Source organism: Mesoplodon mirus, assembly GCF_964341445.2.
Source record: "Mesoplodon mirus genome assembly, chromosome: 6".
NCBI classification, from domain to species: Eukaryota; Metazoa; Chordata; class Mammalia; order Artiodactyla; family Ziphiidae; genus Mesoplodon; species Mesoplodon mirus.
The window spans coordinates 72,750,616-72,769,507 of NC_138982.1; the positions used below are offsets into that span (position 1 = coordinate 72,750,616).

The window sequence follows — 18,892 nt, forward strand, 5'->3', positions numbered from 1 at the left end:
TCGGCCCCCTCCACCCAGCCGGCTGGGCCCAGTGTTGGCGGCGGGAGCTCCAGTCCGCTCTCCCTAGCTCCAGTTCCTGATTTCCGCGGGAGCTGCGGGGCTGGGAGGGAGGGGGCGCCGGAGTGAGCGTGAGCATTTGAATGAGAAAGCAGGTTGTGGCAGCGGCGCCCCACTCTGCCCAGCCCGTCTCGGGGGTTCTGCAGGCCGGTGTGGAGAAGGGCCCTTCTTGGGGGCTCTTCTGCTCCTCGGCAGGGTTTTGAAGTTGGAGCCACAGAGGCCAGTAACTCATCACGCCAGCACTTTGGAGGCTGCTGCTCTGCCGGCGACTCCGAGAAGTCCTTCATCTCCCGAACACTCAGAAGTTGAGCAGGTCAGTGCTTTGGGGGGGAATGGGGGGGGGGACGAGAAAGAAAAAGAGGACTGTTACAGCAGTCCCCGTGTGCAAGTGAGCAGGTGACTCGAGTTCCTCTCGTTGCAGTTCCGGCCGGGACACGCTCTTTAGGACAGTGTGAGTGGGGATCCCCCAAACCCCTGTGCGGAGAACTGGACCTCGGCTGGTCTTGGGGTTCCGTAATTCGGCAGAATGGGTGTGTGAGCCCGCGCCAGAATTTCATTCTCGGGTCTCTTGTGGTGGTGAGTGGGGTTTACGCCCCGTGGAGGGTAAAGCATCGCTCGTTGCAGGATGCTTCACCCCTAGGCGGGACCCCCGGGACCGGTCTCTGACCGCCAGACGCCGCAAAGAGAGCAGGTCCGCTTTTCCCAGCAAGGGGAGTGCGGTGTCCATTACACTTGGAGTCTCACGGTTCTTCCTGCGCCCGGTGACCCCACTCAGGGCGTTTTCGGAGAAGACCTGGTGCTCTCAGCGCGAGGAGGATTTACTCCATTGCCCCTTCCTGGAATAAACTAGGGGCAGCGGAGCGGCGCAGCGCTGAGCGGTAGAGGCAAGTCCGGGCCACACAGCGGCGCGCTCTGCGCCTGCGCGGGGTTCCCATGGCGACCGCGCCGCGAGTCCGAGACGCCACCCCGCGTGCCCCCAAGCCCTGTTCCCTGTTGGGCGTATGCGGCGCCCTCTTTCGCGCTCCCTCAGACTTATTCTTTGTTGTTCGTAACTCGGAATAAGTTTATGATTTCATTTTGACGTTAGGAGTTCAGCATTCAAACAATAACCAGTTAAAATTTAAAAGAGGACTCCCACCTCCCATGGCAATACCACTTTGATCTTAGACTGAAGAGGTGAGGAATTGCTTATTAGGGCAGTATTTGAGATCCCCCCCCCCTTTCTAGCCCATGAAAGTGGAGACCAATAAAATATTTTTACTTGTTAAGCAGTTTAAAAAAAATTGGTCAGGTGTTTGCTCTTGAGCATTAAGGGGACAGACCTGTGCCGCCTTTCCGCAGGTGGAGAACCGTGCGCGTACAAACTGGCAGCACCTGTGTCTTCCTTTTGGCTTGTTTACGAGAACGAGATGCGTTCCAAAATGGACCAAAGTAAAATACCAAAGAAAAGAAACAAGGGCTTTCCCAGGAGAAGTGATTGTTTTTCCAGTTGCTCCGGCGTTTTGGTCACTTCTGGGTTTAATCTTCAGGGAATGTTCAAGAAGCCTTGATACGAACCAGTCAGATTCCTCAAGCTTTCTGTTAAGAGGTTGAGAGTCATTTTCCTTAAAATTGTAAGTCTTGACAGCTCCATCCCCCTTTAAAAGTTTCATTTGTTTACACACAGGTTAGCATTTGGCAAGGGTACACATCTTAAGGGGCATGTAGAATGAGCTGTAGCTTCCTGTGGCTCACTGTTTCTTAGGTTGCATCAGTATTTGGCAGCATGCTTGGTATACCTAGTTGCTGTTAACTAAACATTGGTTAGAATTAACTGCTAATAAAAGTTTTAAAATGAAGTTACTCTTCCTGGGATAAAGTGTGGCATAAAAATACCTTAGATGAAGTAACACATGAGTACTGTCTTGCAGTAACCTATTTTTAAATAATCTGCCTTCAAAAATAGCAAATGTTAATTAGTGGTAGAAGTTTTCAGACAGTATCCTTCCACCATCAGCAAATGAAGTCAACGGTAGTATTTTTCAGATGATTAGCAAATAACGTGCTGTTAAAGTTCTCTCTCCCATCGCAGTCATTATAAATGCCAAGACATTATGCAGTCCATCTAGCTCAAATGTTTAAAAATGTCCAATTAAATTTTTCTTTTTTTTCATAATTAACAAAATAGAAAACCTCTTAATTTCCAGGTTCAGATACTTTGTGACCCTATTTGGTGGCTCGTAACTGCCTCCAGTTCCCTAATTCTCAGTGACATGTGTTTCTGCTGGTTCCAGGAGGTATAAACTGCAGTTTAGCAGATCATGGGCTAATGAGATTGGGAGTGCTTGGGGGAAGGCTGGGGAGTGGTGATGGGATGAGACAAAGGGAGGGAAGGTTGATGGGCAGAGCCAGGATTTATCGCTGCACCAGATTCTTCATAAAAGCTGTTACAGTCATTGCTTCTGTTTGATAACATTTCCCCACATCATCAACATCAGTTAAACTTATTTTTAGAATCAGTCTTCTAAATATAAGGATAGAATTATAGAAATAGAATATGATAAATGTGCTTTATGTTAGGGTGCTTTGATGTAATATACTAGGAAAACTGTTACATGCTTTCTACTTAATTTATTCATTTAGTCAACAGATATTCATTGAAAGCTAGTTATATATGATATAGACAAATAAACCTAGATTTGTCCTCAATGAACTGAGACTCGTGACTTCTGCAATAATTCTAATCCTGTTTCAGGTTTTCAGGGTACAGGTACTATCTGGTATTCTTAAGGGGAGCACTTAATTAAGTGCCAAGTAATCAGATGTCTAGATTCAGAAACAAATTTTTAAATTCTGATTTAAAAAACCCTGAACATTGTTTCTGAACATTTTACATAAGAATCTTATATATATGGTAAGAAGCATTGTGTGCACCTATCTTTTTTACATTTTTGTAATGTAGTCTCGGCCCTAAAACCTTCCTTCTTGGCAAGTGCAGCTCTGAGTTTGGGAGCAACAGAGGAATCCTGTAATTCTCAGGTTTCTTAGATGAAGATAAGGTGAGTGATTCAGTAGTCCTTTGTTCTGGCTCCGTGTTTCACGACATAATAAACCTCCTGCAGCTCCCTTCTAAGAATAGTGTTGGTCTGCATGCTTGAAGGATCATGACTATCATTTCTCTAAGCAGAAAAAAACAAAAAGGATACAAAATTATGGTAGACGGATAAAAGGAATACAGTAGGGCATTTGAACGTTTTAACTTTTGAACTGGAATAATTCCTAGGCATTTTTCATGAGTTCAGACTCTATTGAAATCCATTACAGCAGTGACAAACCTCTGGCATAATATTGACCAAGGTTGACCAACATTTCCTATTGTCACTCCTAGGACATAGAAGATTAGGGAGACTGTAGCCTCCTTTCCTTCACCACCTCATGAGTCTACTATTATCAGCTCAGAGAAGCTTGCTGAAGATCATCCCCATTTGGTTATTGCTCTCTGTCTTGGAAAATCAGACTCAGCTGTGAATTGTGGCCCAAGTGGTGCAGAACTCATTACTTTGAACAATGCCTCCTTGGCCTGGGAAGCATGTTCTCTTTCCTCACTAGTAGGGGCTTATTCCAGGCCAGCTTTGCTCACAAGGAAAATCATTTAGACACAGTTCAGTGGACACTCACTCACATCTCTTTGACACCCGTGACCATTTTTGTTTAAGGAGAAATCCAGGACTGCTGTGGTAGGGTGTGCCGAATTAGAAGTGCATTTTAAGAAGCCCATGAAGAAGTTTACACAGCTTTGTGTTATTATCCTCAGGGTCTCTGTCTTCCGTGCTTCAAAGTAAAAGAGGACAGGATGAACACAGAGCGACAACTAAGAAAACTTTTATAGCAAAGCTAAAAAAGATTCTCATCAAGTCTGCATTTTAGATGCACTAAACTAAATGCTTGTGCCTCATGATCATCATGAAATTACAGAGCAGAAAAATACATCTAACTATTTTTATTATATGAATCAGGACACCAGGGCCTAAGGTTGCTGAAGGATTTTCTTAAAGTCATACAGCTAATAAATGAAAGAACTGGGGTGAAAATGTTCTGATTTCTAATAATCCTGCTGTTTCTAGGAAATCTAGGGAGGACAGATATGAAATCCTTGCTCTCAACTTTGGGTATTTGTAACCGTATGAACTTGCTATAGTTGTAGTTATAAAATGGTCAAACACCAGCAATGTTTTATGACTTAATCTAATTTCACTGAGTGGAACTGACAGTGGGCACCTTCTGATATTTGGTTATAACCACGTGTATGTCATGAGAACGTATATGGTTCACATGCATAAACGCAAAAGAGATATTTTTCAGTATGTATTTTGGCCTGAGGAATTCTGCCATGATTAGGATTTAATACATGGTAGAGCAGCTTTTCTGGTTATTTTCCAGTAAATATCTTAAACAAGGGACTCTGGAAGAAAAGGAGGAAATAAACATTGATTTATTCCAACCATGTGCCTGGGCATTTATTTTAGGTCAGTTTAAAATTCATAAAAAGACGCAGGAATTATTATCCCATGTTACTAGTGAGACCTGGAGATTAGTTTCTTGCCCAAGACCTAAGTGGGTACGGAATAGTCTTGGAATTTGAACACAGGTCTGTCTGCCTACGTGCTCTATTACATCATGATGCCACTCAGAAAGGCAAGGCTTAATTTATGAAAAATACTGAGTTTTCATTTCAAACTCACCATGCCAATCAAAATAGACGTTTAGAGGTTTTTCTGATCAGCTTTTTGGTGACTGGAGAAGCTGCATTCCCTCCATGGAGTTTAGGACGTTATAAATTCAGGCCTGGTTCCAGAAACACATTCAAGACTTTGTTTATAAACTGTGTTGGCTATTTGTTTAGAAGTGAGTGGTGTTTAGATTCTCTTCTGCAGATGCTTTTTCACATCAAAGTGGCCCACTTATCACTTTGAGACTGTGTTGTCAAATTGTCTAAGAGGGTCTAAGAGGACCCCTCATGATTTTAATGTGTATTTTCTGGCATCCCAAGACTTAGATGTTGATTTTTATCTTGCATAAACTTTACTGCTGGATAGAATCAGATGGTGTCTTTCTGTAATGCTTTTCAAATTGGAGACCTGAATCAACTTGCACAGTTGCTCAAAATTTCTAAACTTAGGCTAGAATCTGGAGTTTTGGTGCTTCTAAAACCACTCTGGCTGTGGTGTTGAGACTGTACTAAGCTGGTTTCAGATTTGCAGTATTTTTGAGTGGGTTTACCCATGAATAAACTGAGGCTCAGGAATGTCCACACTCACAGAGCTGAAATGGGACTTGAACCTTGACATTGCCAGCAGACACCTGGTCTACTGACCTTATTAGTACACCACACCTTAAAAGCACATCTCTATCCTGGGCCTTCTTTTCTCCCTATGTCTCTGACTCCAGGGGAGAAGAAAAGGTGGAGGGTTTCAGAAGACTGGATGCCGGCAATGCATAGGGCCCTGGAGTGCTCTGAGTTTCCTTCTTCATGAGTTTTTCTGTGTCTTATCCTACTAGCAGCCTCTTTTCTCTGTGGCTCGGTCTTCTGAATTTAGCAAGGGACTTAAGAACCTGTCCAACCATTCAGGTGCCCATGCCTTAGCTTTAAATTGCCACTGGAAGGCAGAAAGATCTAGTTTGGTGCTATCGCATGTGAGTTACTGATTAACTGATCTAAGGCAATCATGGTTTCTCTTAGATCTGCCTTCACTTCCTTGTTGCTAGTCCACCAGAACCAAACATTTGAATTCAGCTTCCCACTTCCCTCTTCTCTCCCTCTTCAGTTTAACTGAAGGAGCCTCTGGATCTTGGAACAGGTCTCCGTGGAGTGCTAGCGGAACCTCTGGTGGGAACTTTGAAGACCTGTATGTTTTTTTTTCAGGGGTCAGAATCCTGGACCAGAAGTTAAGTGAGTTGATTTGCTATGTAATTGTATGTTATTTAGTTCTCTAGACCTCCTATTTCTTTTTGCCAAGCAACTCTTTCTTAACTTTGAGTGATATGGGATTGAAAGGAAATTAAAAAAAAAAAAAGATTTCTTTATAGAAAAAGGAGTTAGTATTATGAAAAGATCCTTTGATTTTTTATTTCAGTGTAAAGACTGTTGGTCCCATACAACCATTTGTGTAAAACAGAAAGGGTTGAGAAAAGAAGGGAGGGTTTTCTTCCATGCATATAGAATATTCCTTGAAGGGTACACTAGAAACTAATGTTAGTTGCGAGACAGATACCAGAGGTAAACTCTTCATTGTATACCTTTTTATGCCTTTAGATTTTGAAACTTAATAAGTAAAATTAAAGTAAGAAAAACAATACTTGGGTTTCAATAATAAAGAAATAAGTAAGCACCTCCTGGGTCCTAAGTGGTAGAAGTAGGAAACTGGGAAGTGATTTCAAAGAAAAGAAATTCTCTTTTTCACTATCTTTTTAAGTCTCAAATTTCACGTTTAGTAATTTTTTTTTTGTATTTAGTCATTTTTAAATGTTTTTTAACACTGGATTCCAATAACAGGGCTTGGGGAGGTTTGTTTTGAATTTTCATGGTTTTCTTCCCTCTCATAGAGCATCACCTATTGGCTGCCCCCAGACTCAGTGGGCCAATGCGAATCAGACCTGTCCCACTCCTGAGTCACTAAACCTGTCTTATGCTGGCAGTGTGTTTATGGAGTGAAGCCCAGAAAGCCCCCCACACCCCGCCCCATTTTTTTTCCCCATAGAGAAATCCCTATAATGTGATGATTTTATTTTGCTGAGCAGTGTCTGAATGTGAATGTTGGAGGAATCTTTTCTTCTCAAATTGAACAAGGAAAAAAAACCTTGTGTACAAATGTTTTACTGTGAACCACAGCTTTTCTTGTTTGAAATAGGTTGTGAATTGGAAGTAGTTTTCTGTTTACTGGGTAAATCATTAAAATACAGTCTTGGGGGGCTTCCCTGGTGGCGCAGTGGTTGAGAGTCCGCCTGCCGACGCAGGGGACACGGGTTCGTGCCCCGGTCCGGGAAGATCCCACATGGCGCAGAGCGGCTGGGCCTGTGAGCCATGGCCGCTGAGCCTGCGCGTCCGGAGCCTGTGCTCCGCAACGGGAGAGGCCACAACAGTGAGAGGCCCGCGTACCGCAAAAAAAAAAAAGGGAAAATACAGTCTCAGAAGAGAGTGAACACAAACTGTGTACCAACTTCTTTTTCACTCGTCAAAAGAGAAATGTGAAATCTATTATTTAGTGTCCAGTTTCAATCAAAAGCAAAAACTCAAGTCAGGGTCAGCTCTCAGCACTTTCTTGAAAATTTCTCATCTCAAATTTGGTGAAGTAAATAAAACATTCTTTCCTCACAGAATTCTTATTACTCTGTAACTTTTGCTAGAAAAGAAGAACTGAATAGATCATACATTCTCATGTGTAAATTTTTTTTTTAAAGCTAAAAGGGCATTTAGTGAAAATTCTCTCACCTCTGTCCTTCAGCCATCCAGTTCTTTAATAGACCAATAGTGTTATTAGTTTCTTATGTATTTTTTCAAAAAGATATATGTATATACAAGCAAATACATATGGATGCTTTCTTCCTTTTAAGAATCAAATGGTAATGCACCATCCATATGATTCTGCATTTTTTCTTGTAACAATATATTTTGTATATCATTCTATATCAGCACATAGAGCTTCTTAATTCTTTTTTCTTTTTACTTTATTGGAAAAAAGCAGTTGTAGGTACACAGCAAAATTGAAGGGAAGGTGCAGACTTTCCCATGTGCTCCCTGCCCCACCCATGCATAGACACCCCGTTACCAACAACCCCCAGCAGAATGGTGCATTTGTTACAATTGATGACCCACATTGACACATGATAATCACCTAGATTACATGGTTTACATTACAGTTAACTCTTGGTGTTGTGCATTCTATGGGTTTGACAAATGTGTAATGACCTGTATCCATCATTGTGATATCATACACTGTGTTTTCACTGCCCTAAACATCCTGTGTTCTGCCTTCACCTACTGCAGGATATCTCGATTACTTCCAAGTTTTGGCCATTATGAATCAAGTTGCTATAAACATTCATGTGCAGGTTTTTGTGTGGACATATGTTGTCACCTCCTTTGTGTAAATACCAAGGAGCACAACTGCCGGATCGTGTGGTAAGAATATGTTTAGTTTTGTAAGAAACTGCCAAACTGTCTTCCAAAGTGGCTGTGCCATTTTACATCCCCATCAGCAAGGAAGGAGCACTCCTTCCTTGCTCTACATCCTCACCGACATTTTGTGGTGTGAGTGTTCTGGATTTTGGCCATTCTAATAGGTGTGTAATGGTATCTCGTTTTAATTTGCATTTCCTGATGATGTATCATATAGAGCATCTTTTCGTATGCTTCTTTGCCATCTCTATATCTTTGGTGAGGTATCTGTTAAGGTTTCCGGCCCATTTTTAAATCAGGTGTTTTTTTTGTGTTTTAAGAAGTCTGTGTGTACTTTGAATAATAGTCTTTTATCAGATGTGTCTTTTGCAAATATTCTGTGCCAGTCTGTGCCTTGTCTTTTCATTCTCTTGACATTGTTTTTCACAGAGCAGAAGGTTTAAGTTTTAATGAAGTTCAGCTTATCAATTATTTGTTTCATGGATCATCCCTTTGGTGTTGTATCTAAAAAGTCACCACCATGCCCAAGGTCATCTAGATTTTTTTCCTATGTTATCTTCTAGGAGTTTTACAGTTTTGTGTTTCAAATTTAGGTTTGTGATACATTTTGAGTTAATTTTTGTGAAGGGTATAAGGACTATGTTTAGATTCATTTCTTTGCATGTGGATGTCCAGTTGTTCCAGCACCATTTTTTTTTTAAAAGAACTGTCTTTGTTCCATAGTATTGCCTTTGCTTGTTTGTAAAAGATCAGTGATTCCATTTATGTGGGTCTATTTCCGGGCTATGTATTCTGTTCCATTGACCTATTTATCTACTCTTTCTTCAATACCACACTGTCTTGATTACTGTAGCTTTAGAGTAAGTCTTGAGTAGGATAGTTTCAGTCTCCCAACTTTGTTTAATATTATGTTGGCTATTCTGGATTTTTTTTTAAGGGCCACATATTTTCCAATGTATGGATATACTAAAATTTAATCAGATTAATGGACAATTAGGTTGCTTCTGATCTTTTGAGAACAATGGTACAGTAAATAACTCTATATATACACTGTTTGCATGTTCAAGTATGGCTATAGAATATATTTTTGGAAGTGGGATTGCTAAGTCAAAGGTACGTACATTTGTAATTTTGATAAATATCGTCAAATTGACTTCAATAGAATTTGTACAATTTTTACCCTTATCAGCAATGTATTACATGATGATTTCTCCACACCCTCACCAACACAGTTTGTCATTAAACTTCTTGATTTTTGCTAACCTGATAGGTAAAAAATTAGCATCTTGATATAGATAAAACTTGCTTTTCTCATATTCACTTACAGGTGACTTTACAAATTTCCATTTTGAGCAGAGCCTCAAAGTAGAAGGTGTCACTTCATTCTTTCTATTATAGATTAAAAAATCAATTTTGAAGAAACAAATGAATAGGTTTCAGATCACTGCCTGATAGAGGATCAGAGTCAGCACACTTACTTTTCTTATATGATAAGCATTTAGTTGCTTTTCACACTTCCTTTCAAGTCTCAAATATTTCACTCATCTCCTCAGGCCTGGGAGAGTTGGTGTCTTTGGAATCCAAAGGTATCTCCAGTCCTGGCAGGATGGTGTCAACACTGGGCTTGGCTGTAGCACTGCTTGGTTCCCACTCCCTGGGATCGAAGCTAACTTGAATTCCTTATTGTCTCTTGTGGCTGCATAGGTTCTTGTGTCCTAGCGTTACTGAAGGAAAGAAGAAATGTTGAGCATTCAGACTTTGCTGGGTTCTGATTGGACACTCAGGAGAACCCTGCTCTTCCTTGAATGTGGACGAGATTCTTTTGGAATAATGGAGGATTCTGAGGGTGGCCATGAACCAAGACCTGGCCGCTAGAATAGTCTCGGTCTGGTTCCCATGATTTTAGTGGGAACATATTAGATATTCAAGGGAAGGAAACTATGTAAGAGAATATAATAGAAAACATATAGGCCAGTGACAAATAACCAGGAGTTAGTTGCTGTGTCTATAATCTATTTTGTTCTAGTTTAAAAAGAAAACATCAAATCCACACTATAAATTTCATTTGAGGAATTTGTAATACTGTTTGGGTTTTATTTCCCTATTTTTTCTCATTAATGCTTTCTATGACACCTTTTGTCAGATGGCAACTTCAAACAGGCTGTTTACTACCTAGACTTAAAGAATCAAGAACTTATAAGCTTGAAAAGAGTAAGTTAACATGAAATGTGTTAGATGCATTTAACTTGGGCTACCTCCATCAGCTTCGGATTTTTTTCCCCAGAGCTTCTTAAAAATTAAGGATTCAGTACATGAAAAACAAAGCTGAGTTTCCACAATTCAAAATATTTGATTAGATTTTTTTGCTGTTCTTTTGAACTTGAGAATTTAAATGAGCAAATTAGGTTTAATATCCCTTCTCCTTCTATATTGCTTTGAGGACATTTTACTTGTCCTTTTTATAATTTCTGATATTCTTATATTTGCATTGATATAAGTTCTCTGTTGAACAGTTAGAAAGTTAACATCTCTGCTGGCTTTAGAGAAACTAAACTTTAATTCTTAATTTTGCCACCATTGTCTTAGGCTGAAATGTTTGCAAAATTGTCTTTGATCACTACCATCCTTTTAAAGAGAGGCCTATTGCAGGATTTATATTCTGAATAAGTTATGTTTAGGCATTCTTGGTGAAATGTTATTTTTGCCAATTTCCTTATATATACTTTGTTATATCACAATGTACTTTTTAATTTTTTTGGCTGTACCATGCAGCTTGTGGGATATTAGTTCTCTGGCCAGGGATCGAAACTGTGCCCTCAGCAGTGAAAGGGGGGAGTCTTAACCACTGGATGGCCAGGGAATTCCCTATCACAATGTATTTAAACATCATATTAACAATGTAAATTAGTAATTTTTACCTTGATAACTGAGCAGTATTTTGAGCATTCACAGTGCCTTCCTACTAAACTGCCCTTCCTATTCCCCTGCATCTCATCTTCCCTCTTTTAAACCTACTGATCTTTTGAGATCTAGCTCTATGCTCCCACCGTCCAGGAACTCTTTCCTGACAGCCTTGGTTTCTTTTCTTTGAACCTTTACAGTATGCTTCATTTGCCACCAATCATACATTCTGCCTTTTTCTGTGCAAGTTTTATATAAATCTTTTGTTTCTACCTATGCACTATTCTCCCATCTAGATCGTTGGCTTCTTGATGACGGGGATAGTGTTTAGGCATCTCTCCATCCCCTCAGTACGTATAGTAGGGCCCAGAGCATACTTGTGGGTTATTTGATTCATAAATTGATTTGATTATAGCTTTTTGCACATTAAGGGGTCCTGAGATCCTATTTTTGAACACAAAAAGGGGGGCACTTCCCCTACTCACCCTGCTGTGGTTGGGAAGGAGAGAAGGTATTGACTGGAGGTTTAATTGCCCATTTCAAGGCAGATCTCCTGTTGGAGCCGTGCGTATTGCTGGGTGGAAGGGTTAGGGAAAGCAGGCAAAGTTGGGAATCCAACACATTCCTTGTGATAAGCTCCCTTCTGTCACTGGTGGGTAGGGAAGTGGACAGGAGAGAGGGTAAGATGAATTTGGGAAAGCTGGGGGATCTGCCCTTCTCTGGGGGTTGCCACTTCTGAGACTGAATTTTGAGCATCCTTATATATGAGGGAATTGTGGGTGGAGCTATTCTGAAGTCCATTTCTAATATTCAAAAAGTATGGAAATCACTGGTTTAGAGACAACTAGTATAAATCAAGGATTTTTTGGATGTTAGTGTGTCATCAGGAATAGTCTTCAAATGTGATCAAAGGTATTAATATTGGGCTGGATTTCAAGACTAATGGCCACTGAGAGTTGAAATCTAATTACCAAACAGTCATTCCTTTGAGTGGTTTTTTTTTTCAATATAGTTTTAATTTCCAATCTGCACTTCATGCCCACTTTTAAAATGAAGGAATATATTTTTAGAAAGATGAAAAATATCTCAACCCTTACATGAACATAGGGATTTGGAAAAGATTGTACATTGAAAAGTCTGGATCTCATTACTGAGTTTGCCATATCTAGTAGTGTGTTCACTCCCTTTCTCTTTCTTTTATTGTCTTTTTTCTCTTTCCCTGTCTTATATTCATTATTTATTAGGGAGCAAAATTATATAGATCTTAAGAGTGTAATCTCTGAAGTTAACTTTTATTTAGTTCAAGTACCAGTGCTGTCACTTGATAGCTGTGGACCTTAGGTAATTACTTAATCTCTCTGTGCTTCAGTTTCTCTATCTGTAAAATGGGGATAATAATTATACCTAGCCCTTAGGATCACTGTAAAGATGAAAAAAATAATGTTTCATAAAATACTTACCACAATACCTGGCACATAGGAAGTGCTAAAAAGTATCAGCCGTTATTACAAATTAGCAGGCACTGAGCCTAATAAGCTCTTGGGTTACATCAGGTCCTGATTTGACTGTCAGATTGCAAGGTTCTATGGCTTTGAATGTGAATTCCCAGGCTTGAATTCTGTTTCTAGCAATATAGTTCACTAATACTCCCGATGAAATAATTTGAATATGTTGGGTACAGTAGAAAGATTATTTTCTTAAGTGCAGTAACCTGTAAGAAAGTAATGAATATTCAGGCTTTAAATGCTAAGTGAAGAGGGGTCTACTGAGCAATGAAGCTGGCTTTTTGCCTTGAGGACATTTGCTAAACCAGGTTAACTTGAACTTCTGCTTTCATGGCCTGAGGGCACAGGGGACAAGAGATAAAGTTAAAACATCTGAGAGGGACCATTTGGTCATAAAGCTAGGACTTCAAAGGGCTTCTCCCTCATTGTAAGGGTGAATTAGAATAAAAACAAAAATAAAAATAATTTTCTACCTTCTTTCTAACCCTATAATATTGTAAGGAAAATCACCTTTCAAAAATCTCGGTTCTGAGCAGATCCTGATTATTTGGTCCTGAGAATTTGTGATCCTGAGCCAGCTTTAATACAGATTTGCATCTGGAATCATAATAACTAGGTGGTCAGAAAAACCTCAAGATGAAAATTTGATTTAAAGAGTTCCTACATTGCAAGTGTCCCTGGTACTGAGCGAACACCAATTTTCCCCCTTCTTTTGGAAGAATCTATTTTTATCCTAGACTTCAAAGAATCCCCACCAATGAAATTACGGGGTGGGCCAAAATGTGCCTTCTGTTTTTTAAGTAAAAATAAGACACATTTCTCATTTTCACCAAGAACTTTATTAAACAACGTATTCACCCTTTTGTTCCACTACCTTCTGCTATTTTTCATGAAACTTCATAATTTCTTCTTCCCAAAACTTTTTGATCAAAGAACTGTTCCAGGTGCCTTTTACAGTCTTCCAGGGAATTGAAATTTTTTCCATTAAGAGAATTTTTAAAGACCGAAATAAATGGAAATCTGAAGGTGCAACGTCTGGTGAATATGGCGGATGAATCAGAATTTCCCAGCCAACCTGTAACAGTTTTTGCCTGGTCATCAAAGAAACATGCAGTCTTGCGTTATCCTGATGGAAGATTATGCGTTTTCTGTTGACTAATTCTGGGCAATTTTCATTGAGTGCTGCTTTCAGTTGGTCTAATTGGGAGCAGTACTTGTTGGAATTAACCACTTGGTTTTCCAGAAGGAGCTCATAATAGAGGACTCCCAATCCCACCATATACACATTACCTTCTTTGTATGAAGACTGGCCTTTGTTGTGGTTGGTGGTGGTTCATTTCCCTTGCCCCACGATCTCTTCCGTTCCACATTGTTGTACAGTATCCATTTTTCATCGCCCATCAATTTGTTTTAAAAATGGAACGTTTTCATTACGTTTCAGTAGAGAATCGCATGAGGAAATACGGTCAAGAAGGTTTTTTTCGCTTAACTTATGTGGAACCCAAACATCAAAGCGATGAACATAACCAAGATGGTGCAAATGATTTTCAGTGCTTGATTTGGATAGTTTGAGTATGTCGGCTATCTCCCTCGTGGTATAATGTTGATTGTTCTCAATGTCTCAATTTGATCACTATCAACTTCAACTGGTCTACCCGACCATGGAGCATCATTCAGCGAGAAATCTCCAGCACAAAACTTCACAAACCACTTTTGACATATTTGATCAGTCACAGCACCTTTTCCATATACTGCACAAATCTTTTTGTGCGTTTCAGTTGCATTTTTACCTTTCTTGAAATAATAAAGCATAATATATGGAAAATGTTGCTTTTTTCTGCCGTCTTCAATATTAAAATGGCTATAAAAAATTCACCAATTTTGATGCCTTTAAAAATTTTTATTTTTAAATAGATCTTTATTGGAGTATAATTGCTTCACAATACTGCATTAGTTTCTGTTGTACACCAGAGTGAATCAGCCATATGCATACATATGTCCCCATATCCCCTCCTTCTTGAGCCTCCCTCCCGTCCTCCCTATCCCACCCCTCTAGGTCATGGCAAAGCACCAGGCTGACCTCCCTGTGCTATACTACTGCTTCCCACTAGCTAACTATTTTACATTCAGTAGTGCATATATGTCAATGCTACTCTCACTTTGCCCCAGCTTCCCCCTCCCACCCCGTGTCCTCAAGTCCATTCTCTGTCTACATCTTTATTCCTACCCTGCAACTAGGTTCATTAGTACCATTTTTTTTATATTCCATATATATGCATTAGCATACGGTATTTGTTTTTCTCTTTTTGACTTACTTCACTCTGTGTGACAGTCTCTAGGTCCATCCACCTCACTACAAATAACAATTTCGTTTCATTTTATGGCTGTGTAATATTCCATCGTATATATGTGCCACATCTTCTTTATCCATTCATCTGTTGATGGACATTTAGGTTGGTTCTGTGTCCTGGCTATTGTAAATAGTGCTGCAATGAACATAGTGGTACATGTCTCTTTTTGAATTATGGTTTTCTCAGGGTATATGCCCAGTAGTGGGATTGCTGGGTCATATGGTAGTTCTATTTTTAGTTTTTAAAGGAACCTCCATACTGTTTTCCATAGTGGTTGTATCAATTTATATTCCCACAAATGGTGCAGGAGGGTTCCCTTTTCACCACACCCTTTCCAGCATTTATTGTTTCTAGATTTTTTGATGATAGCCATTCTGACTGATGTGAGTTGATACCTCATTGTAGTTTTGATTTGCATTTCTCTCTTTTTTGACCCACCTCCTAGAGTAACGGAAATAAAAACAAAAATAAACAAATGAGACTTAATTAAACTTAAAAGCTTTTGCATAGCAAAGGAAACCATAAACAAGATGAAAAGACAACCCTCAGAATGGGAGAAAATATTTGCAGATGAAACAACAGACAAAGGATTTATCTCCAAAATATACACACAGCTCATGGAGCTCAATATCAAAAAAACAATCCAATTAAAAAATGGGCAGAAGACCTAAATAGACATTTCACCAAGGAAGACATACAGATGGCCAAGAGGCACATGAAAAGATGCTCAACATCATTAATTATTAAAGTCTTTTTTTAAATGCACACTGATATGACAGCTATCACATACAATTTAACAAAATTGTTTCAAATGAAGTTAAAGGCAACTAAGTGCTAATAGAGCCATCTTATGGAAAAAACTGAATGAACCTTTTGTACTACCCAGTAGAAGGAAAATGAGCATCTCATAGTTTGAAAAAAATCAGTAAACACAAGATTTAAGCTGAGAACCAGAAACTCTGAACACTAACCAAGCTGATTTGAGAAAGAACCAAATATTATAGAACTTGGGGGAAAAAAAAAAACTCAGTGAACAGATTAACCCAGGCTGAACAGGGAAATTGTCAACTGAATGATAGATCTGAAGGAAATTTTCAGATGGCAACAGAGAGGTAAGACAGTGAAAAACCCCAAATAAAGGTTAATCAATGTGGAAGATAGAGAATTCAGACTCAATGTAAGTTTAATTATAATTTCAGAAGAAGAGAGAAAATGGGAAGAGGCAACATTTAAAGAGATAATGACTGACAGTTCTCAAGGACTGATAAAAAGTATCACTTTCCATATTCATGAAGTCATCTGAATTCCATTCGGGATAAGGAAAAATCCACACAGACAAAATATAATTAAATTGCAGAACACAAAATATAAAGAGAAGATCTTAAGCAGGGTCAGAGAGAAGAGGCAGCTTATTTTCAAAGACATGACAAATTATCCTGACGGTGTGACAATAGAAGCCAGAAGACAGTAGAATATTAAATTTCATGCCCTGATAGAAATTAACTATCAGCTTAGGATTCAGTTTTCATTAAGAATATCTTTAAAAAGCAAAGACAAAGACTCTCAGACTTAAAACCAAGCAACCAACAAACAAAAAAAAACCCCAACAAACCCTAGAATTCTAGCAGATCCTCACAAAAAGGATACATTTCAGGCAGAAGAAAATTATTACCAGATGGAATGTCTCAGAAACAAGAAATGAAGAACAAAGAAAAGGAAAATTTGTAAGTGAAACACACATTGACTATATAAAGTAGTAATCATGTCTTCAGTGGGAACTAGGTAAAATAAGTGACATAAATAAATTGGAGAAGCAGGAGTCAATATGTTCTAAAGTTCCTGTATAGTTTGGGAGGAAGTTAAAGATACAGATTAAACTTATACTTTGATAAGTAAAGTGTACCTGTTAAAATTTCCAGGGCAACCACTAAAATTTAGTAAAAGAATGAATGAATAACTTTCCAACAGGGAAAATTGAAATGAAAAAACTATTAAATCTGAAGTCAAGAAAGTTGAGAAAAGAAATATAGAATAGGTGACTAGTAGCAAACACAAAATAAGATGTAGAAATAAAATCCAATGTATTAGCAACTATAAAGAAACCAAAGATTTTTAGACTAGATGAAAAATGAAAATTCAGCTATTTGCTGTTTATAAAAGACATGTCTAAAACATAAGGGTACAGAAAGGTGAAGGTAAAATAATAGAAAAAGATAAATGGGTGATTACAAACTAAAAGCTGTCACTATTAACATCAAAAACTAAAAGCTGGCAATATTGATATCAGATGAAATAGACTTTAAATGTCAAAAGCATTTTTAGAGATAAAAGAAGGTCATATTGGTTCAAAAGTTTGAACTCATCAGAGAAAAACCTTTTGTGGTTTTTAAACATGGTCTCAATATATATTACGCAAAACATGGTCTCTAATACGTGGTCTCAACATATATTATGCAAAAATTGAGAGAACTACAATGGGAAACATATATTCCCAGTGATTTTTGTTTGTTTTTGCTATACCGCATGGCTTGTGGGATCTTAGTTCCCCAACCAGGGATTGAACCTGGGCCCTCGGCAGTGACAGCATGGAATCCTAACCATTGGACCACCAGGGAATTCCCTTCCTAGTGATATTTTAATATACTTCATCAGTACTTGATAAAGAGGGGAAAAGGTCAGCTACCACATACAAGATTTGAGCAATACAGTTAGTAAGTTTGAGCTGATAGACATGTGAAGGTCATTGCATCTCAAAACTTCAGAATACACATTATTTTCAAACACACATAGAACATTATAAAAAGTGACCTCAAACTATGTCATCAAGCAAGTCTTAACAGCAAACAATGATTGGTATCATCCAGACCAGATCTGTGACCACAGTGCAGTTAAGCTAGAAACTGATAACAAAAGATGACTATGAATAATTATAGAAATCTATTTCAAAATGACCCTTGGATCAAAGAAGTTGCAGTGGAAATCAGAACATATTTTTAACTGAATGATAACAAAAATATTTTGGGTCAAGACTTGGGGTGGGGATAAGCAGCTAAAGCATGTATAAATGCTTATATTAGAAAAGAAGAAAGCCTGAAAATTAGCTAGATGTTGAAGTTGAAGATTTAGAAAAAGATGCAAAATAGACCCAGAGAAAATAGATGGAAGGAAATAATAATAATTCCATATTATTCAATGGAGAGGATCAAAAATGATACAGTTTGGCTCTTGGTAAAAGCTAGTAATGTTGATGAACACCTGGTGAGGCCAATTTCAAAAGAAGAGGAGAGAGGCACAATATTCCTAAACAATATTAGGAGTGGAAAAGCAGATGTTGTAGATAGTAAAAAAAATTATGAAATACATTATGCTAAAACATTTGAAAGCTTAGAGGAAGTGAATACCTTTCTAGACAAGTATAACTTATTAAAACTAAATTAGAAAAAATAGGCTGAATAATTCTATAATTTTTAAATTAAATAAACCATTAGTCAAATATTTCTCTATAAAGGAAGGTCTAGGTTTAGATGGGTTTATGAGCAAGTTCTACCAAGCACTCAAGGAAAAAATAATTTCAAACTTGCATAAATCATTCCAGGGAATAGAAACATATTTTTTGAAGCTGTGATAACCTCAGTATAAAAACTTGTCAAGAGCAATATGAGAAATGGAAATTATAGGCCAGACTTACTTAGAAATATACATGTAACAATCATAAAACCTGAGCAGGCCAAATCTAGCAATGTGTTAAAAAGATAAATCCAATTTGTTCACAATGCATTATCTTGGGATTGCAGGGTTGATTTAACATTAGAAAATTCATATTAACAGATTAATGGAGACATATCTTATGATCTAAGTAGATGCAGAGAAAATGTCTTATAATGCTTAATATCAAATTATGCAAAAAGCTGTTCAGAAAATCA

At 38.4% G+C, this 18,892-nt stretch overlaps 1 protein-coding gene across 1 annotated transcript in view; it reads left to right on the top strand.

The window, feature by feature from the left end:
• The first annotated feature begins 284 nt into the window (after positions 1-284).
• PLCH1 (phospholipase C eta 1) overlaps positions 285-18,892 on the top strand; it is a 237,608-nt gene continuing 219,000 nt past the window's right edge. Inside the window, exon 1 of the mRNA XM_082626141.1 lies at positions 285-370. The gene's annotated coding sequence lies outside the window, so the exon portion shown is untranslated. The remainder of the gene's footprint in view (positions 371-18,892) is intronic.